Genomic DNA, 12,435 nt, shown 5'->3' with positions numbered 1-12,435 from the left:
CCCCCTGCGAGGGGGGTGCTGCCGAACACTCTGCTGTTTGGGGGCACCGGCATCAGGAAGCCCTACCTGTGCCTACGCCACTGCGGAGAGCACCCAGCTGCTGGACCACAAGCTGCAGATGCCCGCCGGCGCTGAGCAGGGCCGGGACACCAGCTCTCCTCCCCGGGGCTGGTCTGCACTTGCCCCAGAGCAGGAGAGCTGCAGCAGCGGGTGACGCGGTGCCCAGGCCAGATCGCCCGGCTCAGCCTGCACTGGAGGACAGGCAGCTGCTGGCAGCTCTGTCGCGTGACCCTGAGGGGAGGGACCCTGCCCCTGTGTCACCTCCGGAACTACAGCCATGCAGGGCAGACTAATGACCAGACCCGAACCCCAGAGAGACGACAGAGAAAACAACAACACAGCTAAGGAGTCAATCCAGGGATCATGCGCGGATGCGAGAGCCGGACCACAAAGAAGCTGAGCACCGAAGAACTGATGCTTTTGAACTGTGGTGCTGGAGAAGACTCTTGGGAGTCCCTTGGACTGCAAGGGGATCCAACCAGTCCATCCTAAAGGAGATCAGTCCTGAATATTCACTGGAAGGACTGATGCTGAAGCTGAAACTCCAATACTTTGGCCACCTGATGTGAAGAATTGATTCACTGGAAAAGACTCTGATGCTGGGAAAGACTGAAGGCGGGAGGAGAAGGGGACAAAAGAGGATGAGATGGCTGGATGGCATCAGCGACTCGAGGGACATGAGTTTGAGTAAACTCCGGGAGTTGGTTATGGACAGGGTGGCCTGGTGTGCTGCAGTCCACGGGGTCACAAAGAGTCAGATACGACTGAGCGACTGAAAGGAACTGAACTGAAAGGAACCTAGGAGCCAGACAGAAGGAGCCTGACCCGAGCGTCTGCCGGTAACAACACTGCGGGCAGCAGCCAATGGCAGGCAGGCGGTCGGAGCGCTTAGACTCGGGGAAACGGGTGCACTCATGAAATGTGCGCATGCGCGGGGACGGGGTCCAGCCTCGGGTCGGCAAGGTCCCCTGGAGCTGAAGATGGCAACCCACTCCAGTATTCTTGCCTAGGAAATCCCATGGACAGAGGAGCCTGGCGGGCTACAGTCCACGGGATTGCAAACAATCAGACATGACTGAGTGACTGAACACACAGGGAGATGGGATGTCCTAATGGAGATCCAGACATCCTTTTTCAAATAACAGTGAAAAGTGTACGCATCTAAGTTTCCGCATCCAGCCACAGGAGACAGTCACCAAAGATACGGAAGAGTAGAACAGAGTTCCCAGACCAACAAAGATGGAGAGGTGAAGGAGAGAAAGCAAACTGTGACAAGTAACAGGAGGAGACGACAGGAACAAAGCCAGCCAAGCCATCCCCTGTAGGAAACGTGGCAGGACCACCAGGGGCAGATAACAAGACTTCAAACGCAAAAGTGTCTGAGAAAGACTGGAAACCGGGGGATGGATTAGGACACACAAGGCACACTCGGCGGGGGGGAGGGGGTGGGGGGTGGGGGTGGGGTGCGGAATACCAGTTTACATTAACCTTAGACCAGGTAAAGTTGAGTCTAAAAAACACTATATTGAATAGTGAGCAACATGTATGAAAAAGCTGTAGCAGGCGTAAACCTGCAGGCACTGGATAAAGACCACGGCTGAGCACATAAAGCGGAAACTATTAGAAATGAAAGGAGAAATGCATAAAAGCAAGGTTACAGTGGGAAATTCTGATATCATTCCTCCAAAACAAAATAGAGCCAGACATGCAAGGACTTGGCCAAAGAAAATCTTGAAGTCTTCCATTTTTCAGGTTAATTTACTCTTGATTAGACTTTTGATTTAGTTGCCAGAGAGTTGCCCTTCACTTTCTCTTAAAGCATATCCTCAATGTGCAGTCATTAAAAATGACATTGTAGAAGAATATTTAATGACCTGGAGAATACAATTTAGGTGGAAAAGAAAAAGCACAATACAAATCATAATTGAGAGGCAACCATCACATGTCCTGGCTTCACAACTCTTGCCCGAACTCACAGCTTTTTTTTCACACAGTCCTGGGCCTCCAGGGGGCAGGCCAGGACTGACCAGCAGGTGGGGGATTCTGACCTGGTTTCACCCCAAGGTTTCCATAACTGTGGCTTTCAGGATACCCCCAGGGTGAGGACAGGGCCATTTCTGCATCTCACCCCGACCCTCCTCTGTGACCCCCACCCCCTGCTTCACCTGCTAAGCAATCCATCACTAGGAAAGTCACATTTACTGGGCAGGTACCAGGCTGAGTGGCTTAACTGCTTAGCTTCTCCCTTTTGTTGTTACTGTTCAGTCATTCAGTCGTGTCCGATTCTTTGCGACCCCATGACTGCAGTACGCCAGGTCTCCCTGTCCTTCACTATCTCCTGGAGTTTGTTCAAACTCACGTCCATTCAGTCAGTGATGCCATCCAACCATCTCATCCTCTGTTGTCCCCTTCTCCTCCTGCCTTCAATCTTTCCCAGCATCAGCGTCTTTTCCAGTGAGTCAGCTCTTCGCATCAGGTGGCCAAATTACTGGAGCTTCAGCTTCACCATCAGTCCTTCCAATGAATATTCAGGTCTGATCTCCTTTAGGATGGACTGGTTGGATCTCCTTGCAGTCCAAGGGACTCTCAAGAGTCTTCTCCAACACCAGTTCAAAAGTATCAATTCTTTGGCGCTCAACCTTCTTTATAGTCCAACTCTCACACTCATACATGACTACTGGAAGAACCATAGCTCTGGCTAGATGGACCCTTGTTGGCAATGTGACGTCTCTGCTTTTTAATATGCTGTCGAGGGTTTTCATAGCTTTCCTTCCAAGGATAAACCATCTTTTACATTTCATTAAAAATGTCTTTTTAGTTTTTCCTTTAATTTTTACAAATATCCTATCACTACATGATACATCTTATGGATGAATAAAAGGAATCAGAAGAATTTAGTGACCTGCCTACACTTTCACAACTGGTACACGAATTATGGAGCTGACATAGGCCAACCCAGCCAGGTCTTCTGACTCCAAACCTATGGCCTTTCCAAATATATATATATCCATAACAACACCTCGCTACTTTATCAGAGCTAAGTAAGCCTCTCAAGGGTCAGGGAATGGAGGGAGGAGACGGCCAGCTCCTGGCCTGGCAAGGTGAGGAGAGGGGATCTGGGAAGACCAAACTCCATCATCTTTGTACTCCAGCATACATCCTCTGAAAGTGCTTCTGTCCCTTGTAATTAGCATTTTAAGCAGAAGCCCCATGTTATTCAAACAGAAGCGCCTTCGGCCCCTCAGGCCAGGCTGCAGAGGCTGGGGCAGGTGGGGAGAGCTCACCGCTGGCACTGGTGACAGTCACGTGCTGTACCCAACACTGGCACCATCCAGCCCGGGACCTGGTCACCCCCCCCAACCCCCATCAAAGGAAACCTCGCACCCCCAACAATCCGCCCCCGGCCCACCCCCAGCCCCACGCATTTGCTCGTGTCTCTCCGGGCCTCCTTATCTTGAATTATCTCCTAGAGACGGAACCGTACAGCGTGTGGCTCTGAGCCGGCTCTTTCACTGGCGTGATGTTCTCAAGGCATGGTCAGGAACTAGCAGATCTCAAGGCTGACTTCTGCTGCACGCACACGTCCTAGTGTGTCCAGCCCTTTGCTTCACTTGTAAGGATACTTGGGCTGTCTGGACCTCTGGCTGTTGTGAACAGTGCTGCTATGAACATTTTTGCACAAGCTTCTGTTTAAATAACTGCTTCAGTTCTTCTGGAGTGGAAGTGCTGGGGGATGAGGTGACTTTTTGTATAACTTCATCTAGAAACTGCCCGACTATCTCTGCACATGCCAGAGTTTCTTTTAAATTTCCCAGGTGAGTCTAGTGTCTAGCCAAGCGTAAGTACCCGGCTGGTTAAGATCCAACTATCAACTTTTATATACGATAAATGACAAAATAAAGAGGCAACCAGCAAAACCCAAGAGATGAGAACTTACTTCTTCAGCAAATGACGAGGAAAAACAAGAGTGTGTGGTGGAAGATATGGGCAAACCCACAGTTAAAAGACATACCATCCAAAACCTTATTTGGATCCTAAGTCAAACATACAGAGTTAAGAAAATTATATTTGTGAGATAATCTGAAAATTTAAACACTGTGTATTTGATAGAGAAGGAAATGGTAACCCACCGCAGTATTCTTGCCTGAAGAATCCCAGGGACAGAGGAGCCTGGTGGGCTACAGTCCATGGGGTCACACAGAGTTGGACATGACTGAGCAACTGAACACACATATTTGATGATATTAAGAAATTATTGTTGCTGCTGCTGCTGCTGCTAAGTTGCTTCAGTCGAGTCTGACTCTGTGCGACCCCACAGACAGCAGCCCACTAGGCTCCTCTGTCTCTGGGATTCTCCAGGCAAGAACACTGGAGTGGGTTGCTATTTCCTTCTCCAATGCATGAAAGTGAAAAGCGAAAGTGAAGTCGCTCAATCGTGTCCGACTCTTAGCGACCCCATGGACTGCAGCCCACCAGGCTCCTCCGTCCATGGGATTTTCCAGGCAAGAGTGCTGGAGTGGGGTGCCATTGCCTTCTCCGGAAATTACTGTTAGTATGTTCATTATAATAATGGTATTGTAGTTATGTTTCACAAAATAATCTATATTTCCAAGTGTGTACTAAAATAGTTTCACATAAAACATACATTTTCTCAAATAACATGGGTGGGCATATGCACAGAATGCCGTTGGCCATGAACATGCAATTACGAGAGGCGGGTGAAGGGCGATGGGTACTTGGAGCTCATTATACTGTTCTCTCTACTGCTTGTATTTGTTCCTATTTCCCATAAGACAAAGTGAATAATAAATTGGTATAGGTTTCATACTCACGAACATCAGTATGGAGGTTCCAAAAAAATTAAAAACTAGAAACAGAACTTCTATCTGATTCAGCATTCCCATTTCTGGGTTTATGCCCAAGGGAAATGAGACCAGTCCCCTGAAAGATTGCTGCACGCCCACAGTCAGCGCCAGGACACAGAAGCGACCAGTGTCTGCTGAAAGACGAACGGGCAAAAGAGAGAGTACTGTGTGTGCGCGCACGCACGCACCTACAATGCAATATTGCTCATCCGTAAAAAGAAGAAAATCCCTCCATCTGTGAAAACGTGAGTGGACCCGCAGGACACTGGGCTGGGCCGGACACGAAAGCCAACACTGAGGATCTCACGTGTGTGTGGAGATGAAAAGAAAGAGGCCAAACTCAGAGCGTGCTAGGATGAGCGGCATTTACCAGATTGGGGGGGGACACGGATACTGATCAAAAGGCACAGACTCCAACTGATAAGATTGGGCCGGTGTGGAGACCTAAGGGTGGCCATCTAATGGCGACTTCAGTTCATGAGGATGCTCTGCACACCTGCAATCTGCTAAGAGCAAATTGCGGTGTTCTCGCCACACACACAGAAGGGGACTGTTTGCGGGTGGGATTTTATCAGGTCGGCTGTGAAAATCATCTCAGGGTGCATGTGGGTATGAAAACATCATGCCATACACTCAAATATACACAACTTCTATTTGCAAATCAAACCGTAGTAAGGCTAGAAGGGACACAAGGAACAACAAAATCACAGCCACTGCAAACTAACACTGGCTGCAGACGGAAGCAGATGTCGGCCTGTTCAAGGATCCTCTTCTCTGCTCCTCACTGCCCTCTCCGAGCTAACTGCCTCCCGGGACTGTGAGCTGCTTGCCTGTCAGCCACGCCTGCTTTCCAGGCATCGGAATCACCTCCCCAGGTGGGGTCCACTCGTCAAAGACAAGGACTTTCTTTTAAGTTTTCCTGCTGACTCCATTCAAAAAAGCTTCCCGGCTCTAGAATTTGAAACAAACCCAAGAATTTCTTTTTTTTTTTTACAGTGGTAAAATATGCACAGAATAAATATGCCATTTGAGCCATTTTTAAACGTGAAGTTCTGCGGCATTAAACACGTTCACATTTTTGTGTAGTCATCGCCGTCATCCATCTTAACTTTTTCAAATTCCGTGGTTGCTAGAGATAAAGCCTGAGAATTTAACCCCCAAAGAAGAGTAGAATTAACGTTCATCGAATGCCTTACTAAGCTCCAGGCACTTACACGGGGCACTTAATACCCAGAACTGGACCTCCCGCCTTGTGAACACTCCTGGGCAACAGGTGTGAAAGTCTCTGCTACTGTAGGGTGAGAGGACAGAGGTCTGGGGTGGCGGGAGCTGGCGGGAGGCCGCTCTCTATGGTGCAGCTGCTGAGTTGAGAGCTCTGACTCATCCGGGCTCCTGGCCCCAGGCCGAGGTCTGGGGAGAAGCAAAGTCCAACCCACCCCATCAGCACGACTCTATAAACAGGGCTACTGCATCACGGCTACAGCTTGGATCAACGAGACACTTCCAAGTAAGGCTACAGAAACCAAGTTCAATTCACAGCACAGGTCACGCTGTATTTACAGAAACCACAGCCAGAGCTGGCGGCTGAGGAGTGTTATGTAAAAGTGAACGTTTGATTTTAAAACTGTACCTCTTTAACGGTTTTTCCATACTTTTGATGTAACGATGTTTAATATTACACATTAAAAAAAAATAAAGTTTAAAATTTGACAAAATTTGTGGGGGGAGGGGAATTTATAAGCATATGACATGTACGTCCAAACCACACAAGCTTCAGTCTTGCAGGACACCTGCCTGAAGTTTCCTGAGCTCAGCATCCCAGGGCAGCAAGGCTCCAGGCTGTTCGGGTATTCAGAGCTGCTGGCTGAGGCCCTTCGTGGACCGTGGACTTGGCTCCGGAACAGCCCCTGGTGTGTCAACTGGCTTTGCACCTGTGGGCACGTGAGGCTTGGTGCTTCCTTGCTTCTTAGGTTCTTATTCAGCCAATAAGAGCCTGTAAAAATCTAACATGGTGTACTTAAAAACAGTTTAGATGGTAAGCTTTGTAATGTGTATCTTACCCGAGTTTTATTTCAAACGTCCCAGTTTTTGCATCTAGAGTTTTCATATCTGAAAAATCTATACTTTATATAAAGTAACTGACCATTTTCCACATTTGTGGGATTGAAAACAAGACTGTCCAGGGCCCAGGCCCTTTGCAGGAACCGGAGAGACGGGGGATAGGGGGCTGCGACCCAGGGTCCACGCGGCTCCACATTTTCTATTACAAGGAAGAGTCTCACGTCTGTTCTACCCAAAGCGCCGCTCTCCCTTCCGCAGGTTAACGGTTAAAGGGAAACCCCCCTGCCCATGTGAAACATGGCTTTCCCTCCATGACCTCACCGTTCTTCAAAGAGATAATGTTAACCGACAGCATCTTTCGGGGCTCACAGTCACGCCCGACGTCAAGAGCCAGGGACGCCGCAGCGACTCAGCCTGGAGAGTACGCGGTCGCGGCCCTGTGCCTTCCCGCCTCACGGCCGTGCATCCCGCGCCCCAACAGCTGCTGTATCCCTGCCCAAGACCTAATCACCGCACGGCTGCTCGTATCCCTGCCCCAGCCTGGATCACCGCGTGGCTGCCCCGGCGGTCTTCGCCATCCAGCGCTCCGTGAGACTTCGAGGAGCTGAGACGCCCCGTGTACTGTCTCTGGGCAGGGTCTCCATCCAGAGCTCTGGGAAGCTTCGAGGAGCTGAGACGCCCCGTGTACTGTCTCTGGGCACGGGAGACCTCGCCGGTGCCCCTGCAGGTCCAGAAGGCCCGCGGGGAGGCTGAGGCAGCACATGAGACCGTCAAGCGCTCCGAGACCCCAGGGCCGTGCTGTAGCTCTCCCGCGTGGTGCTGGCTGCTGCGCGTCACTCAGGACGCAGGGGGCCACCCTGGACTGCGGTCCAACACCGACCCGGTAACCTTCACCTCTGACTTACGGGAGGAAGCGACTCCTGCGGGGCGAGGGGCCTCCGCCCGGGGTCACGGGAGTCGGTGCTGACTTGTGGGCGGGTGTCACTGCTGAGACACTGACCCTTCCTGTTTCTTGGCGGTAATATGCTGGTGAGCGTGACGGGCGGTGAGACAGACCGCAGCGGTCACAGGACGCTGCGCTTCCAGGGACTCCTGAGCACTGAGGCCTCGGCCCGGTGCAAAGCCAAGCGAAGACACGGGCTCTGTCGTCTCTGCTCTGTCCCCACAGAGTTCTAAAGGTGCTGCAGTCCCTCCTGCAACCCTCAAACACGTGTCACCCCAGGAAACCCCGTGCCCGAGGGTGTGAATACGGAGGCCCAGGAGAAGCAGTGAGACCCGGCAGTGTAATAACACGTTTCGGCAGCAGATGGCAACAGAGGACTTCGCGAGTGCTCGGGCAGCCGTTCTGAAAGGCTGGGAGGCAGCTTTTAACGGCTATTGTTTAAGTGATTTATGTGTTTGCATTCTGCTCAACCTTATATATGCATTGCTGAATAAAACATTCACAGTGTATTTTCCACCGGCAGCTGAGCTCCAGTTCCAAGCTTCTGAATCTGAATTCCCAAGCCCCTGACAGCAGATTGCTTTCTCCAGAAGAACCATTCCAGTCCCACAAGAAGAAACGCTTGGGCCGGGGGGCAGAGGTCTGGTGTGACAGCCTCACCGGAGTGGCTGACCATGTGTGTGCTGGGGGCTCCCCGTCCAGGCCCCCTGCCCTCCACTGGGTCCCCCGCCTCCCCCATCCCTTGGTGTCCGTTTAGGCGCATGAACCGATGTGTGGGGAGGAGACGGCGGTCTTGGCCCGCCTCGGGCAAGGAGGGCAGAGCAGCTTGTGTGTTAAGAAACGTGTCAGGTTTACAAAAAGGAAGAAATTCTCACACAGGGAATCAGGTTTCCCCCCTGTCCTTCCCAGAGACCCCCTGCCCCAGCCCAGGCATCAGCAGCCTGGCGGGGAGGCCCAGGGGCGGAAGTGGCCCTCGGGAGGTGGGCGGCGGGCAGTGCCACCTGCCGGGTCGAGCCCAGGTGGGGCTGTCTGGGCCGCGGTGGTCGCCAGCCCAGCACGGCAGCTGCCCTGTGAGGCAGGCCCCTTCCCGCCCAGCCTCAAGCCGCACCCCCCACCAGCGGAGTTTGTCTCTGTTTGAAGAGGAAAGGACATCCACTCGTGATAAGCGGAGACAAGATGATTCTCTTTTTCCAGGAGAGGAGAAGGAAGCTCGTAGAGATTAGGAGGGGAGCTCAGCCGCCCGCGGCCAGTCTGTCCTGGGCTCTGCGCTGTGACGGCGAGGGCTCCGGCAGGGCTCCTCTGCCGCAGACGGGCCCTCCTGCCCCCAGAGGAACAGGCTCAGGACAGCGGTACGACCCTCGTCACCGTGGGGCGGGGGGCACAGGCGAGGGGGCTGCCAAGGCGGAGAAACGCACGAACACTCCTCCCCTCACCCCTCTTGGTGCACGCTGGTGGGAAACGGCATCAGATCTCGGGAGGCGCGCAGTCGGCACCAGCCTGGCGCGCGGCCGCGCCCAGGGCTTCGTCACCGAGGCTGCGAGTCCCTCCTGGGCCCCCGAGCCGCGTGCGGGCTCCTTGAATGCCCTCCGGCTCTCCCGGCTCCTCCCATTCCTGCCACCACCACCCCCAGCCCTGTGTGGACCAGGCCCCCGACCCGGACACGACGCCGCCCCCGTCAGCGCTCGCACACAACCGCCTCGGCCCTCGGCAGACGGCGCCCCCGTGCGACCCTTCCCGGGTCGGCGCACGTGCTCGGGGCGCCTGTGTGCACGCGCGGCTCGCCACCCGCGCCCACGCCGGCCTCCTGCAGAGGGTTCGGGGCTCGCGCGGGGGGAGGGCCCCGCCGTCTGTGAACAGCGTCCGAGGAGAAGCGCGACCAGGCGGAGTGCTGAGGGCCCTTCTCAAGCCCATCCGTGCGGGGACTCGACCCTGCGGGGAACCAAGACCAGGCCGGTGTGTTTTCCTGCAGCTCAGGTCCTCCCCCTGAGACAGGCACCACCACCCTCATTCAGCCGTGAGGAAAAAGCAGAGCTGTGAGATGCCGTGATTATCTGAGGCCGCCGAGCTGGTAAAAACGGCAAGGAGGAGCAAGTGATCGCTTAGCATGACCGATGGGTAGCACCTGGAACACAAGATAAACGCAGGGTCCTGGACGCAGGTACACATCCCCTTGGGCTGAAAAAACAGGAAGACTAATTGGTTATGGAAAGAGAACGTCTCACATTCGCCGAAAGGGGCTTTCCTCGTGGCCCAGTGGTAAGGAATCTGCCTGCAACGCAGGAGACAGGGGTTCGATCCCTGGATTGGGAAGATCCCCTGGAGGAGGGCATGGCTACCCACTCCAGTATTCTTGCCCGAAGAATCCCATGGACAGAGGAGCCTGGTGGGCTCCAGTCCATGGGGTCACACACAGTCGGACACGACCGAAGGGTTGAGGAAAACAAGAAACTTTACCCAGTGAGGAGACAGATACACATGAACTCATGTGCACACGTGTACACACACACTCTTCACAGCAAACAAATTAACTTTCCCAACAATAATTACTGAAAATGACAGCCTCTTACGTAAAAGCATTTTCCATTTATATGGAAGATATAATTAAATCTGATTAAATCTGTAAGTGTAAAGATGACCTCATTTATATTGTATTTCCAACTTTAAAATATGAGTCTTGGATTTTTTTTTTTCTGGAGCTTAAGTTTAATTTTTAAATCATCTAGAAAAGATCCTTTAACAAAATTTCATTTTTTTGACATGATGCTTATTTGGTACAACACTACTCTGCTTTAAACTTGAAACTTTGTATTAACTGTTACACTTTTAAGGGTGGCAGGATGACACAGTATTTCAGATAAGCCATTTGTTCAGTTGCTAAGTCCTGTGCCGACATTATCGTGACCCCTATGGTCTCCAGCCCTCCAGGCTCCTCTGTCCATGTAATTTTCCAGGCAAGAGTACTGGAGTGGGCTGCCATTTCCTTCTCCAGGGGATCAGTGGTTTGCCAGTTTAGCTTCCTGTTAGATGTACAGTCCTGAGTGCTTCGTAACAACTCGGTGAAATTTCATTAATATGTACAATATCAGGGAAACAGGTACTAATGTGCTTATATGAAGCAATATTATGGGCATGTATTAAGCAAGGATAATGAAGTGAGGACCTGAAAGAAACCACACTCACAAAGACACACTTGACCACAAGCTTTCCTACGAGAGGCCCTGCAGTCCAAGACCCGGACGAGGAGCAGCTGACCGCCCAGCTCACTAGTTCTCCCAGGTCCCGGGATGCAGACACCAGGGGTGGTGTGGGGTTCATTACCGCAGACTTGGGAGACAGAGGCGAGGGAGGGACGGCATGGTTGAGCGAGGTCTCACAGCCAGTCGCAGCAGCTCTCTTAGGTGCCGGGTTTCAGAGCCGCAGCCGGGTCCTTACTGCTTTTCTGGGCATTCTCCAAGTGCCCTTCATCAGAGCAGGGAGCAGAGAACCAGAGACTGCAAGGCCCGCCTCAGCTGCCGGATTCGCCTGATCTCTCTGGGTACTGGCTATCTCAGGCATCAGCAGGTGCGCTGAGGGTGGTGGGAAGAGCAATCTAAAAATCTTGGTATGTCTCATGGGAATAAACACAGCCCCGAAGGCTTCCACTGCTGTGATCAGGGCATCAGAGGGCTTCCTGGATCTCAGAATACAACTGGTGAGTGGTCAGAGCTCAAATAAGCTCCCTCCTGTCCCCTAAGCTATGACTGGAAGAGTGAGACCACGAGATGAGCGAAAATTTGGAGTCAGTGTTCCCCTAAAATTAAACACAAACATTTGTAAATGTAAAAACCTGACAGATCATAGGTGTGCAATGTGAGTATCTGCATGTGTGCAAACACACACACACGCACACGCGCCATATGAGCCATTTCGAGGATAGGTCATCTTATGAGCTCATCACAGTGCTAAGCTGGTCGTTCCTGTAAATGATTTCCTACAAGTAAAACATCCATCACTTAAAAGCATGTCAATAACTCTAGGACACCTGTGAACAAGCCAGCCAGCCTTCATGCACAGAAGCCTCCCCGAGCCCTTGCGGACTCTCAGCCGCTAGCCCTTCTTGTGGGCGGGGCAGGCTGGGCACTGAGAGCCAGGCCTGGGCCACAGCTGTCTGCCCCACCATGTGTGTGGACACGCCAGCACCTCCGGAGGAGACTCCCAGTTGTGGGTGACTCGCAAGCTGTGTGTGATGTCAATGGACGTTGGAAAAGCACGGACTTTGAAATCACAAAAAGTTGTTTCTAAATCCTGGCTCGGGACTGCAGCTGCACAACCTCTGAGCCCTTATTTATAAAATGGGACATGAATGCTGACCTCACAGGGTGAGTCCCTAGGGCACACTCAGAGACTAACTAAATACGAGTTCATCTTCCCTTGTCCTTCTTAATTCCGCTTTCTCGTTCACTTCCTCTGAGAATTACCTGTGCGCTATTTCCGCCTCCTGGATGGAGGGCTGCTGCACGAGGGCAG

At 52.3% G+C, this 12,435-nt stretch overlaps 1 protein-coding gene across 2 annotated transcripts in view; it reads right to left on the bottom strand.

Moving 5' to 3' along the window:
- Positions 1-12,435, bottom strand: part of LYRM4 (LYR motif containing 4) — an 88,952-nt gene that overhangs the window by 4,414 nt on the left and 72,103 nt on the right. The gene's annotated exons all lie outside the window — the stretch shown is intronic.

This window comes from Ovis canadensis, chromosome 20 (genome assembly GCF_042477335.2).
Source record: "Ovis canadensis isolate MfBH-ARS-UI-01 breed Bighorn chromosome 20, ARS-UI_OviCan_v2, whole genome shotgun sequence".
Taxonomy (NCBI): domain Eukaryota; kingdom Metazoa; phylum Chordata; class Mammalia; order Artiodactyla; family Bovidae; genus Ovis; species Ovis canadensis.
Note: the sequence above shows the minus strand (reverse complement) of the source record. Positions and strands in the feature narration are given on the sequence as shown.